The following is a 15,900-nucleotide window of genomic DNA, read 5'->3' as shown; positions in this document are numbered from 1 at the left end:
GACAATTCCTGGATGCCAAGATCTAGGTTTATAGCAAGTACTCTTTGGTGAGAGAACACCAGCAGAGACTTAAAATCACAAAATATGCAGCAAAGTAAAGTGTGGGAATAAAAGCAGCAAGACCTTCAAAATATCCCCTTCTAAGTTGCTTCCAAAGTTCCCCTCTTCTCTTAGCATAGAAAGAAGCCACACATTTGGCAAGTTAAAAATAGTTTACTTAAAACACTTCAAAGGTTAGAGTCAAGTGCTTTCTCATACAGCAGCTACAAAAGACAGGCAGTATAACTTAGGTTCCAAAAGTGGTAAATGTTTTTAAATTATTTGTATAGAGACACAAAGATGGCCTGATTAAGCCACATGGTCTAAGCTTGGAGCATCCAGCTTAGACCTCCTTATCGGTAGGGTGGAAGAGAGAGTAACCCTTTCTCCCAAGATGAGGGTGTGTGGCCTTGCTAAGCCTGACAGGACCACATACTCTATTGTCCTAATAGATGGATTTAGGGGAGCGTGACCAGTTCAATCACACTGGGTGTGGAGACTTAGGAGCGCCAGAGGGGGTTCCACAGCTATTATGTAGAATTGAAGGCAAGAGGCGGGGGCATCAAATTTGGGCACTGAACGGGACACTGCTAATATTTGAGACCCCAAGATCCGCCACTGGTCTTAACCCCTTCATGCATTAATTAGAGTTAAGCATGTTGGTTATATAGGACTGAATATCCCACACAATTCAGTGTTAAGTCCAGTTTCTGTGTCCTTAAGCTGCTTGTTTATACTGCCACCTAGTGGTGCGGAGAATTTTACATTTTCATGCTTCAGATTTCCCATATGGTATTTTGACAAGACGGTTCATCTCTCCATATTGACATGGAAAAGGTACCACAAGGTAACTTTTCATTATTGTCTTGATTGGAGGCATAAGCCCAGTGGTGGAAGCCCCAAGTGACTTATGTTATTGAACAAGACTTTCTGCCCACTACAACTGCAACTCCTTTTCATAGTCCAGGTATGGGGAACCATAGATGCTGAGATGTTGCTGGACCATGACTCTCATCATCTCTGACTACTAGCCATCCTGGATGGGGCTGATGGGGGCTATAGTACAACAATATTTGGAGAGCCACAGATTCCTTATTTCTGCCGCTGCACTTTGACTTTCTCTAACACTTCTTAGTGACTTCCATTGTTTGGTGCACTCCCGATGTTGTGGACTACAAATCCTAGCATCCCTGACACTGACCCCTGTTGGCCAGAACTGATGGGAGTCCAAAATATTCAGTGTGAAACTATCCATGTATATGGATCATGTATATCATGTATATATTGGAAGTTAGGGTTAGAGCAAACCATGGTGCAGGCACTAGGGTCATACCAATGCCAGAGGAAGGCAGCCATATTTGCACACACACCGATCCCTAACTATATTCTTGTGTGGTTCCCTTTGCTTTATCCCAGTTGTGGTTTATGCCTCTAGGATTTCATTGGGTCAGGGGCTAAAGAGAACTCTCTGTGATTGACGGTCAAAAAGTACAGTTTTATCAGCAAGGACCCACAAAGCCAAACAACTTCAGAGAAGTGCACTCAACAGAAAATGACACAGATTTCATTTTATGGAGCTACATGTGAACACCGTATTCTTTCCCTCACTCATCTAGAAGACAATATTGAGCTAGAGGTACCAATAGCCTCAGGATAAGGCATCTCTCTTCATTTATATAGCCTTAGGGGTTCACAATCTGTGGGTTCCACCAGTGGTCCATGGATGTAATTCAGGTGATCCATGGAATGAAGATGAGAAACAGCACTTCCATCACACTGAATATTCATATTGATTTTCAATCACATTTTAATTGCATTTATTTCTTGTACAGTGGTACCTCGGGTTACATACGCTTCAGGTTACATACACTTCAGGTTACAGACTCCGCTAACCCAGAAATAGTGCTTCAGGTTAATAACTTTGCTTCAGGATAAGAACAGAAATCGGGCTCCAGTGGCGCGGCAGCAGCAGGAGGACCCATTAGCTAAAGTGGTGCTTCAGGTTAAGAACAGTTTCAGGTTAAGAACAGACCTCCGGAATGAATTAAGTACTTAACCCGAGGTACCACTGTATTTCTTGTATTAAAATTTGAGTTCCATGGAATTACAGTTGCTACAACAGGCAAAAAAATCATTAAGTAGTCCACCAAGTAGGGTTGCCATGTGCCCTCTTTTTTTTTCCAGGACACGTCCTCTTTATCAGGGGAAAATTTGAGACATGTTGCATTTATTTGCTTTGAATGGCCATCATAGCGTCTCCTTTTTTGCTCTTCAAAATATGGCAACCCTACCACTAAGACTCTCAGCAATTTTCAAGTAAACCATTGGGAACCACTGGGCTAGAACACTGGATGTAAAGACCATAGTTCTCTCCTTTTACATTTTTTTCAGTTTCACTCAGCAGCCGAAAGGAGGAAATTAAGGCACCTTCTTCTTCTGCAAATAAAAACTAAGAATCATTTTTATCCTTTCCTAATATCAAACATGTATCTTATAATTAAATTTCAATCCCTCCCCCCTGCTCTCAACTAGGATCATTCATTTGACAGATCCTGCAGTGAGATTATTACAAGATTATAAACTATTGTCAGTCAAATTATCAATGCGGGTCTGAAAAAACCCCCTCAACATTTTGTCAATGCTGAGAGCAGATGTGGGAGGAAAGGAACAATGAATGACAAGAGGTTGTCAGTTCTTGGTTAGAAGTAATAGGCACAGAGGAGACAAAAGATGAATCAAGTGAAGAAGAAAAAGAGTTTGATGGCAAAAGCTCTCACATTTCAAGACTTCTCCTAAATAGGAGGACTAATGCACCGGAGAATGAATGGAGTTTTGAACTATGATGTTTCAATTTATTGATGATGCAATATGACTTCTGCTTAAAGTGGTTGAGTCATTCATTCATTCTGCTTAAGGTGTTTTCTTTAAGTTGGGTGAGCACCAGCCTGAAAAGAACTTAAGCAAAATGAGGTTGGCAGGAGCAAGGTTACAGAGTGCTCAGTGACAATGAGGAATGTAAGAGGGCAGCAATTTCCATTCTAACTTGTATTTGCCACAATCACCCCTGTTTCTGTTCTGCTGCAGTTCGCTTTCCATCAAATACTATGTTATTCATCTTGCTCTCTGCTATTTAGCATGAATTGCATAACTACTTGTGCAATGTATGTAGTCTACATTCATTTCGGTGTAAAGGAAACTTCAAAACAATGGGGTGGGCAATTAATTACATATTGTTTGGAGACTCAAAAACAACAACCACCCCATGATGAAAATGAATACTGGACTAATTTCCATTCCTGACAACAGGCCTCTCTTTCCACCACAGAGTTACAATTCCCAGAATTTCCTAGGAAGAAGGTTGTACAATGACAATAAAGGTATTATTATTATTATTATTATTATTATTATTATTATTATTATTAAGAGGGATGGACCATTAAACCAGCCTCGGAAGTGTAGCTCTGAGAGGGATTCCTAACCACTCTCAGAACCCTTAACAACTTCAGTTCCCAGAATTCCTTGGGGTAAGCCATGATTGTGGCATCATTGTGCTTTCAATGTATAATGCATATAGGACCTAAGTTCACTATTGCTGAAGCAACATCAAAGCTCTGTCCCCTTATGGAAAAGCCTGAGCCCCACATACGGACTGGCCTGGCCTGAGGCCAGTGGCGTAGCGTGGGTTGTCAGCACCTGGGGCAAGGCAAGTAATTTGCGCCCCCTAACCCGTGGATTTGCGCCCCCTAACCCTAACCCCCAGATGTTGCGCCCGGTGCGGCCAGCCCCCCCCCTGCACCCCCCACGCTACGCCACTGCCTGAGGGCAGTGCCTGCATCATACAATAAACAGGGCTATGTTGAAGTATCCTACGATAGAAACAAATGGCTTATGAGTCACCCAAGATGTACAGGCCTGGCTTAAGGATTGCTATTAAAGAAAGGTTAGAGACTGTTTAACACACACTTGTTTCCTGACTGTAATAAATCTTAACATATAAAGAACCCACACCATTCTCCAAATTATTGGCAGTAAATGTTTTAAAGCCCACCACTAAAAGAAAGAAAGGGGGGTTTAAACTACAATAAACATCAGTGTGTCCAAAACCTTTTAAAAATGACAGCTGCAGTTCACAGACCATTCAGACTGGAGCAGTTTCATGGACCAGGGCGGGAATCTCATGAGCAAGGCAGCCTATGAATGGCAACCCATTCTCTCCCTCCCCGCTAGGAATATCGATTTTGTTTTGGTTTTAATTGTACATTAACATTCAGCGTTGACATTAAACACTTGCTCCCCATGGGATCAATGGACAGAAAAAGCCTACTTTTACAAGTGCATATCATGGCTGAATAAAATCAATCACTCTGAAGCCCAAGTGTGTAACAGATTCCATGGTACAGGCATCATCTGCTCCCCTATGCCAATGCCTCATGATTACTTTTAATCTTAGAATAATTTCCACTCATATTAAAGTAATTGAATATCTACGCTTCTACAGGGTAGCAGAAATATTCCAATCGCTCCCTGACTCTTACAAGGTCTGTTTTTTCTCTACTTGTGTTTTTAGAAGAGTCTTAAGGTAACTGGGAGCTGTGGCTGAGACCATATAACACCGGTTCAAAGTGTTGGTGCTGACCTTTAAAGCCATAAATGGCCTAGGTCCTGTATACCTGAAGGAGCGTCTCCACCCCCATTGCTCAGCCCAGACACTGAGAGCTCCGAGGGCCTTCTGGCAGTTCCCTCCCTGCAACAGGTGAGGTTACAAAGAACCAGAAAGAGGGCCTTCTCGGTAGTGCCCACCGCCCTGTGGAACACCCTCCCAGCAGGTGTCAAGGAGATAAGGAACTAGACAACTTTTAGAAGACATCTGAAGGCAGCCCTGTATCGGGAAGTTTTTAATGTTTGATGTTTTATTCTGTTTTTAGTCCTCTGTTGGGAGCTGCCCAGAGTGACTGGGGAAACCCAGCCATATGGGCGGGGTACAAATAATAAAAAATTTGTTGTTGCTGTTGACTGCCTGAGCTCTTATATCCCAGCCTAATGGCTGAAATCATCTGGAGGAACAGTGTTAGTTGTCTCCCATGTTACAGAAACGAGACTGGCCTCAACCAGAAGTCCAGCATTTGGTGCCAGTGGTCTCATGCCCTGGAGGACTCTTCCTGCAGAGATCCAGTAAGACCATCACTTTTGACTTCCATGCATCTCTTGAATGCCTTTTTATGTGACAGGCCTTTGCAGCTGCTTAATTTTTTGACTAGTCTATTTGCCTGAGATTGCTGACCCAACAGCTGTCTGTCCTTTTTCTGCTTGCTGAACCACCTGGTCAACTTTTCCCCTTACCCTCAGCTCTGAGACTCACAAATTAACATAGGAAGGTTCTTTTTATTAAGTCAGGCCATTGGTCCAATGGTCCCAATGTCATCTACACTGACTGGCAGCAGCTCTCTGAGGTTCCAGGCAGGGGACACTCCTAGCCCCACCTGGAGATGTTTGGGGTTGAACCTGTGACCTTCTGAATACAAAGCAGATGCTCTTCCACTAAGTTCTTACCATTCTCCACCTCTTTTACTGTCCTTGGCAGATGTCAGTGTGATTGGGCTATTTCACTCTAGCAGTGGATTCATAGACTCTTATAGAATTGTAGGGTTAGAAGGGACCACAAGGGTCACCTAGTTCAACCCCCTGCAATGCAGGAGTCTTTTTGCCCAGTGTGGGACTCAATCCCATAATCCTGAGATTAAGAGTCTCATGCTCCACCAGCTGAGCTATCCAACGGAGACTGAGTGATTCAAATATTCCCTCAAGACTTCTTAGATGTAAACACATGTCCTTTCAATTAGAGATTCAGGCTGTGTGTGTGTGTGTGTGTGTGTGTGAGTGTGAGTGTGTGTGTGAGAGAGAGAGAGAGAGAGAGAGAGAGAGAGAGAGAGAGAGAGAACACAGAGCATTACTAAATTCCAGACACTTCTGGAAGTAGCATGTGAGACTAGTGTAGCATGGGAAGCAACACTATTGTTGGGAAAATTGAACCCAATTTCTGACAAACAACAGGCGTTTATTTCTGCTATCAGCAAAACTAGCCCCAGCTCGCAAGTTGACACATTGTGGTTGCTGTTTGGGCCAATTCTTGGAAAGAGCCAGGCAATATCCTCTCCTCCATCTTTCATTTGGGGGTTGGCATTTCAAAGGACTTGGAACGAATGCCAGACAGTTTGGCAAGTCTCTAATTGACTGTTTCAGGGCAGTAAATTAACAGGAGGTCTCCCTGCTTCTCTTTCTGTTGTTTTTCTTCTTAATTTTATCAGGCGGACGGCTGCTTGGCAAAGGGGACCCACATTCTCCTCTGTGTGAATTCTGGGAGTGGGGTAAATACCTCTGGGGAGATATAAACTTAAGTTGCAACAACAGCAAAAAGTAGTTACACAGTGCGACATACTGAAATGAATGTGCAAGCAGTGTGGGCACCAAGAGACTATGTGTTCCAACATCAATGGTGCCAGTCATTTGGCATTAAAATATGCGCCAGCTGCAAAGCCTTGGATCTGGATAAGTCAGAGAGTGCTGGCAGGCTGACAAGGTGCTGCTTTGGAAACATAGGGAGCTGCCTTATATTTAAGTCTGACAATCAATTCCTCTAGCTCAGCATTGTCCCACTGACAGGCAGCAGCTCTCCAGGGGTTCAGATGGGGGACATTCACAGTCTCACCTGAAGATGCCAAGAACTGAACCTGGGACCTTCTGCGTGGGAAACTGATGCTCAGCTGTTGAGCTCAGGCCTTCCCCTTGGACAGAGATTGGCAAATCAGTTAATTCTGGTTTCTCCCACTTTCTCATTTTTCCAACCTTTATCTTAGTTCCTCACATTTTCTTATCAGTTTGCCAATTGTTATTTTTCAAGTCCTCTTGAAATTGGTGCAGTTTTGGGGGTAATATACACAATTTTATATGCAGCACAGGATTCTAAAGACAGGCACAGCAGAGAGAAAAGGAAAAATACACAGCCTACATGAACACAAATTGTGCATTTTAAAATGAGAGTACAGGCATCCCCACGCTTACATGTCATCAGCTCGCACGTGACCATGTACACGTGCGGTGCTTGGACATAATTTAAAATAAAAAAAATTCTAACCAGAAATGGTGGGAGAGAGCTGGAAAGTACATTGTGGCTCATAAGGAGACCCATCTGAAGAGCCTGAAGAGGACATCAGTGAGCCAAACATCCAGAAAAAAGAGACTCCAACAGCTACAAAATGGCATGCAGGAGTTCTTGCTGCCATGCTACCCTGCACAATAGCCGTTGGACAGGAAGCTATATGTACTGCAGGGAGCTCCCCACTTACGTGCATTTCAATTATGCACATGGGGGCCTGGAATGTAACCCCAACATAAAATCTATGAACGGAGAAGAGAAAATTAAGGGGAGACAAGATAGCAACCTTCAAATATCTGAAGGGCTGCTGTCATATAGAAGATGTAGCTGGCTTGTTCTATGTTGTTCCAGAGGGCAGCTCTAGAACCTATGTGTGGAAATAGAAGGGCAATATATTTTTACCAACTTTATTAGGAGTAACTTCCTAACAAAAAGCGAATACTTAAAACATAAGGAGAACCCTGATGTATCCTAGACTGGCACACATGACATTTTATTCTAGAATCCATTGAGATGCAGCACTTCACCCCTTATATAGCCCACACCCATAGAATCATAGAATCTTAAGGTTGGAAGGGGCACCAAGGGTCATCTAGTCCAACCCCCTGCAATGCAGGAATAGCAGCTAAAGCATCCATAATAGATGGCCATCCAACCTCAGCATACAAACCTCCATGGAAGAAGAGTCCCATCTTGTGGGAGTCTGTTCCACTGCCGAACAGCTCTGGCCAAGCTAGTTTCGCTGCATATTTTTGCCCCTAAGAAGCACTTCCCGAGAAGCTGCTTTTATTCTGAGAATGAAAGCTCATTTCAAATTAATTCTGCATTGCCCCTTAGTGTGTCCATTTGAAAGCAGATGCAGGCAGGTCTGCCCAATGACATCGTGAGTGGATGTATACCAAGATTGTAATGACCACTTCCATCTTTATTCACCTGGGCATGTGCAGGGGGCGTAAAGGCATGGATAACCTAATCAAATGGATATCCAACAACCACACCCATCAATCTAGATGGAAAGCAGCATGTTGAGGAAGAGCATTAATGAGTCCAGACTGAGAAAAACTAAACTATTGTGCTACAAATGGGTTACTGTGTATGCAGCTCCACTCCCCTAGTGGCCAACCAGATGCTTCTGGGAACTTGCAGGGAGGAGCACAAGAGTCCTCTCCCCTCCTGCAGTTTCCGCCAAATGGTATTCAGAAGCCTTACTGCCTCCAACAGTGGAGGTAGAACATAAAGACATCAAGGTTAGTAGCCACCAATAGCCTTACCCTCCATGAACTCCCTAACGGTAAGAGCTGTTCAACAGTGGAGCAAGCTGCTTCAGGGGGGCAGGGGGAAGTTATCCTTCACTGGAGGTATTTCAGCATCTGTAGTCACGTCTTTCAGGGATGTTGTACTTGCATCCTCTATTGCATTTTTGTAATTGTTATGCCTAGAGGACATGGAGGCATCAACCCCCCATTTTTTGCCATCTGTTTGGAAGGGCAATTCTATGAAACTAACAGCTGTGAACACCGTAGAGAATTTGCTTGTCTCCTGACTTTATTTGCTAGTCTTTTTATCAGCTTACTTTTTACTGAATATGTTTGTTTCCCATTCATTGAATTCAATGTGACTTACCTCTAAGTAGACAGGGTTACAACTGCAGCCTTCATGCAGTTGTGCTTCCCTCTCATTGTAGATGTTCCTTTAGATTTCCTGGCTATACATCAAATGCAGGGTGTTCCTTTAAAGACACAAAAGGCATCCAAGTTAATGCAGGCTAGTTTGCGGTACTAGCAGTAGCTTTGACGGAATAATTGATTTATACAAAGCAACTACCCTAAGCAAACTGAATGACGCAGGAAAGGCGCATTTGGCTGAGCAAGCAGCCACCATCAGTTGAAATTATGGGCTATGTATACACTTAAAGCAAGATGCTTCTCCACAAAGAATCCAAAGAACTGTAGTTTACCTCTCATAGAACTACAGTTCCTGCACCCATAATAAACTACAGTTCCCTGGATTCTTTAGGGGAAGTAATATGTTGGTGAATATGCAGCCAGCCATGGTGAAAAGAAGCTGCTTCATCCAAGCTCCATACATAAAGATGATGCACATTGTATTACCCAACTTGCAGGTAATTGCCACGTAAAATGGTGTAGGTTGGTTGGTCCTCCCAGGTGTGGTGTATGTATCTCCCTCATTACAGTGGTACCTTGGTACTCAAACTTAATCAGTTCTGGAAGTCTGTTCCAAAACCAAAGCATTCCAAAACCAAGGTGCACTTTCCCATAGACAGTAATGCAAAACGGATTAATCCATTCCAAACTTTTAAAAACAACCCCTAAAACAGCAATTTAACATGAATTTTACTATTTTATGAGACCATTGATCCATAAAATGAAAGCAATAAACAATGTACTGTACTATAAAATAAATAAAACAGTATTGTAGATGATAAAATAGAATTTTAAAAAAAACTTACCTGCACTGATGATAGTCATTGTTTGGAATTTATTCATTTCCACAGTCACACAATCAATCAATCAATCAATCAATCAGTAGCTGAACTGGGATCCACACAGTCACAAAAACAAATTAACTGAAAAAGCATCAAAACAAAAAATGCAAAATAAATAACAAAAACAACTTCACCAAATGTAAGCTCCAAATATCACCTCAGAACACTGCAGTTGGAAATGGAAGGCTTGAATTATAATGGGGGGACGGACACAAATTAGCAGTGCAACAGGAAACACAGGGGGACGCAAATCAGCAGCGCATTCCTGTTCACCCAGGCATTTGGTGGCTGAAATATTATTGATCCTGGCCTCATTGAAACTTGGACTCAGCTACATTAGGAAAGCAATAGTGATTTGAATGAACTATAAACATGCAACATCAGATGACGACAGAGAGCAGGAAATTTTAAAACACGATTTTCCATAGATATTTTCCCCTCTCATTTCTGACTTATTTATAGCATTTATTTTCCCGTGTTCAGATCCATCCACTATTCTTTACAAGGGTATATGACCGTTTTATTTTTTTTGATGTTCTTAATTCCTTTCAGATGTTTTAAATATATTACAATTTTATTTTAATCACATTGTTTTCCTGCTTGATTGTTTTCTGGCCTCGTCCCTTTGGGGAGGAAGGGCAGGATAGAAATTTAATAAGGTCATCATCATCATCATCATGCATGGCTGCATACACATTATACATTTAAAGAACATTCAAGGTACATTTCCTCCCTCAAAGAATTCTGGGCACTGTAGTCCACCCCTGCATAGCATTACATCCCATCACCCTTAACAAATTACAGCGCCTCTGATGGCAGAAGGAATGTTTTTTATTATTATTTTTTAAAGATATTTATTAAGTTTTCACAAATTATAAAATCACACACAATACAAACAAACACACACAAAGACAAACAAATATAATTTCAAATCCTTATTCTCTTAAAACTTACTTCACCGACCTCCTCATACCTCCCCTTTCTGCATTCCAATTTCAAATATTTAGTTCCGCAAATCCTCACCCTTAATTTAATCTAATTATAATCCTTTCTTTTCCTTTAACCTAGTCTTTACAGCTGTAATCCGCTTACTTCTATAGCCGCAACAGTTTAACACTCATTAATTTTACAATGTCTCTTAAGATAGGTCTTAAATTTCTTCCAATCTTCTTCCGCCGTCTCTTTCCCCTGATCTTGGATTCTGCCAGTCATTTCAGCCAGTCCCATGTAGTCTATCACCTTCATCTGCCATTCTTCCAGAGTGGATAGATCTTGTGTCTTCCAATACTTTGCTGCTGTTGTAGCATACATGAAAAAAAATTCTGTCTTTCTTTGGCACCAATTGGCCGACAATGCCCAAGAGAAAGGCCTCTGGTTTCTTAAGGAAAGTACATTTAAGTACCTTTTTCATTTCATTATATATCATTTCCCAGAAAGCCTTAATCTTTGGGCACGTCCACCAAAGGTGAAAAAAGTACCTTCAGTTTCTTTACATTTCCGGCATTTATTATCAGGCAAGTGGTAAATTTTTGCAAGCTTGACTGGGGTCATGTACCACCTATAAATCATTTTCATAATATTTTCCTTTAAGGCATTACATGCCGTAAATTTCATACAACTGTCCACAACTGTTCCCAGTCAGCAAACATAATGTTATGACCAATATCTTGTGCCCACTTTATCATAGCTGATTTCACTGTTTCATCTTGTGTATTCCATTTCAACAGCAAGTTATACATTCTTGACAAGTTCTTAGTATTGGGTTCTATCAGTTCTGTTTCTAATTTTGATTTTTCCACCTGGAAGCCAATTTTCCTGTCCAACTTATAAACCTCCATTATTTGGTAATAATGGAGCCAGTCTCGCACTTTGTCTTTTAATTTCTCAAAACTCTGCAATTTCAGTTTATCCCCCTCTTGTTCCAAAATTTCCCAATATTTCGGCCATTTGGCCTCCATATTAAGTTTTTTCACAGCCTTAGCTTCCATTGGCGACAACCACCTTGGGATTTTATTTTCCAACAGGTCTTTATATCTAATCCAGACATTATATAATGCTTTCCTGACAATATGATTTTTAAAAGCTTTGTGTGCTTTAACCTTGTCATACCATAAATATGCATGCCACCCAAAAATGTTGTTAAAACCTTCTAAATCCAGAATGTCTGTGTTCTCAAGAAGCAGCCAGTCTTTCAACCAGCAGAAAGCTGCTGATTCATAGTATAGTTTAAAGTCTGGCAGGGCAAATCCCCCTCTTTCTTTTGCATCAGTTAAAATCTTGAATTTTATTCTGGGTTTCTTGCCCTGCCAGACAAATTTTGAAATATCTTTCTGCCACTTCTTGAAACAATCCATCTTGTCCACAATTTGCAATGTTTGAAACAAAAACAACATTCTAGGCAATACATTCATTTTGATCACAGCAATACGGCCTAACAGTGAAAGCTTCAAATTTGACCATATTTCTAGATCCTTTTTTACTTCTATCCAGCATTTCTCATAATTGTCTTTGAATAAGTTCACATTTTTAGCTGTCAGAGGGATTTTTTTTAATATGTTTTGAAGGCATATTATGTATGCAGCCGAAGTGCCTATTTTGTCAAATGTATGCCCAAGAATCAGCTAACCCTAACCCTAACCCAAATGGGAATTCCTAAGCATCCGCTGAGCAAAATGCAATACAACCAGATGTATGCACAGTTGTATACACTGATTTCACAAGATCATTTTGCCCTGCTTGCTTGATTCATGCTGAGCATCTATGGAAGGGAATCCCTCATCATTAGACAGGTAGGCCAACTGGAGACCACCTTATGCACCTGCTCCCACTGCATTCTACAGGAATGTCTTTCATTGAAGTCCCTCAGGTATCAGAAGCCCTCTCCGCAGTAGCTCAGAGCAGGGCTTTCAGCATGACAGCACCTGCTTAGTGGAAGATGTTCCCTGTTGAGATATGACAGTCGCCCACTCTCTGTACTTTACAGAAACAACTGAAGACATTTTTGTTTCGACAGGCTTTCTCAGCCAGATAAATAGGTCCCTGTTTCAAGGTGTTCATTTTGCATTGTTTTAAAACTTATCTTCAGGGGAGGTTTACACTTTTTTCAAAATGGTTTTAAGCTGTTTCCCTACTTGCCTGTAAATCACCTTGAGGCATATAAGAAAGGTGATTTATGAAACAAGGAGGGGGAGGAGGAGGAGGAGGAGGAGGAGGAGGAAGAGGAAGAGGAAGAAGAAGAAGAAGAAGAAGAAGAAGAAGAAGAAGAAGAAGAAGAAGCCATAGAACCTAGCCTGTTAAGCATATAGGAACTTACCTTATGTTAGATCACATTTTTAGCCATATTCACTTTATTTTTATTCCCCTCCCCCCCAATTTTATTTATTTATTTTGTTTAAGTAAGTAGTACAGAAAAACAACAACAACAAAGAGAGAGAAATAGATTGAAAACAATCCAGAAACACTGAAAGTAAATATTACATATCATATAATACTCTCCCCCTCCCACCCGCAGCTTCCCTCCGCTACATTTTGACTTCTTTGAATCTCTATTTCCACCTTTATCTTTGCATTCTCCAAATATATCATTCTTTGTATTTCTTTTATCTCTTCTCTTTTCCAAATCATAGATGTACTTTGCATTTTTATTCTAGGCATATTAGCATATCTTTCTTAGAACAATATTTTAACATATAATATTTGAAACATTTTCATTCCTTTTTTAATTTTTGGTTTGACTGATATCATATGATTGAGGTTAGCTTTGCCAGTTCTAAATATTCATTTAATTTGCAAATCCACCACTCTTTTGAGGGCAAGATTTGAGATTTCCATTTAGAAGAAGTCACTACCCTGGCTGCCGTAGTTGCATATAGAAAAATTCTTTATTCCACTTGCGCTATATCTTTCCCTATCAAGCCTAGGAGACATGCCTCTGGTTTTTTAGCAATTGGGATTTTCAACATTTCCTCATGTATTACTCCCCAAAATTTCTTAATCTCCTCACAACCCCACCACATGTGTATTGTTGTTCCTGCTTCTTTGCCACATTTCCAACAGAGGTTGGATTTCAATTTATAGATTTTGGCCAGCTTAACTGGTGTTAAATACCACCTGTGGAACATTTAAACAAAATTTTCTTTAATCATGTAAGAGGTGGTAAATCTTATATCCTCTCACCAGGATTTCTCCCATTGCTCTAAGTATATCGTATGCCCAACATCTTGAGCCCATTTGATCGTAGTTTCTTTCATTTCTTCATCCATCAATTCCCAATCAAATAAAAGATTATATGTTTTAGACAGTATTTTCTTATTATTTTGTAATATTGTGGTGCTCAGTTTAGAATCCTCTTTTGCAAAACCTTTTTTAAGATCTGAATTAAATACACTTCTTAGTTGCAGGTATTGCCATCTATCTGACACATATTGTCGTATCTTCTCATAGGGTTTTATTCTGAGTTTTCCTTGATCTTTCTCCAGTAGTTGTCTATATAATGTCCAGTTTGTTCTCATATTAAGCTTTTTCACAGCATGCGCCTCCAGCGTCGAAAGCCACCAGGGGGTTTGTGGTTCCAGTTGCAATTTATATTTGTTCCAGACTTTATATAATGCATTCCTGAGTAAATGATTTGTAAAAACTTTATGGACTTTTGCCTTCCTGTAAATGAGATATAGCCACATTCACTTTAAACATCCATGGCCTCCACCAAAGAAACCTGCAAGATGTAGCTTTTTATGGTTGTTAGGAGGGGACTTTGTCCACCTGGTTCAATAGTGACCCTCCAGGGTCTCAAGTAGAGGCCTTTCCTATCACTTCTATCTGAATCTTTCTTATGCCATGGGCTAATCTGGAACTGTATACATACACAATGTGCAATCTAACCATTGAGCAATGGTTCCTCCTTCCAGCAGGAGTCCTCCCCACTCTCCAACAACCGACAGCACCAACTCGACAGAATTCCACTAGGCTTTAAGAAGCACTGCAGTGTTTGGTGAAACGTCTTTCTGTGAGCATGAGGAACAGAGCTGTGCATCTCTCTGCAGTCATTAGAGTACCGACTGTGGCTTTTATGGAGGTTCAGCAATGGGCTTTAATTAAAAAAATGTGCAAGCAGGTTATTTCAAGAGAAACAATGACTGTACACACACACACACACACACACACACACACACACCCTCTTCTCTCCCTGGCCAGATCATCACCAACCCTTTATAATATTAGAACAAAAGATGAGCCTTGCTGGATCAGGCCAATGGCCCATCTAATCATAGAATTACAGAATCTTAGAGTTGGAAGGGTCATTAGTTCAATCCCTTGCAATGCAAGAATCTCAACTAAAGCATTCATGACAGATGACCATCCAACCTAGTTCTGCATATGCTGGCCAAGCAGATGCCCCAATGGGAAGTCCAGATTCCTGTTTTCAGAGGCATGTTGTCTCTGATGCTAAAGGCAATAGAGCCATTGTTATACAGTGCTTTGAGGACAATTTGGACTTAAAAGAAGAGAGAAGGCTCACCCATACTGTTTAATGTGGATTGTAAGCTTCCTGTTCCTTGATTAATTCTCAGTTGTCCATATAATGTTCACCTATAAATCACTGCCCAAACTTTCTCCTCCCTTAGTCTGCATTTACTCATTCCTTCCCCTTTTCGGAGTATCCCTGGTAAGAGAAAATCCAGACTGACGAAGGGGAAAGGGTGGGGAGGCAGTGATTTAGAGGACAACGTCATATGAACAATGGAGAATTAATAGAGGCACAGGTTTCTTCGTGTCTACATTAAACGACAGTATGGATGAGCAGAAAGAGAGAGAGAGAGCGCCAACAGTATCTGAAGTGACCAATTCATACAATCAAACTGATGGTGTCCCCATTCCGCTATAAATAACACAAACGACCAGTCCATAAAACCCAATTGATGGTATCTATACGCCTCCATATTTGACGTATTATTGAGATTTTTCCTTAGGTTTCTCTTCGAGAAAACCCATCCTTCTTCCTCAACAGGCAGAAAAAAAAAATAGATAAAAAGAGGAGCATCATGAAAGCTTCCAGAGCTGTATCGATCTTGCCTCCCATGTCCAAAGAGAATTGTTTACGTGCCGAGCATCAGAAAGCTCACAATTTTTTTTTATTGTAAATACTCATCTCCCCTGCATAGACACCAAAGAGCTGAGGGTGCCTGTTATTATACTTTCTACC

General features: G+C 41.1%; 1 long non-coding RNA gene across 1 annotated transcript; it reads right to left on the bottom strand.

Annotated features, from left to right (window-relative positions):
• Positions 1-6,430: 6,430 nt before the first annotated feature.
• Positions 6,431-10,130, bottom strand: LOC310698946. Its single transcript, XR_014521849.1, has 3 exons — positions 9,663-10,130; positions 8,816-8,921; positions 6,431-7,559 (listed from the first exon to the last, which is right to left on the bottom strand). It is a non-coding gene; the product is annotated as an uncharacterized lncRNA (long non-coding RNA).
• Between the last annotated feature and the right edge of the window lie 5,770 nt (positions 10,131-15,900).

Source organism: Podarcis liolepis (assembly GCF_965112155.1).
Source record: "Podarcis liolepis genome assembly, chromosome: Z".
NCBI lineage: Eukaryota > Metazoa > Chordata > Lepidosauria > Squamata > Lacertidae > Podarcis > Podarcis liolepis.
The sequence above is the reverse complement of the archived record's forward strand: the minus strand, read 5'-3'. Positions and strand labels throughout refer to the sequence as shown.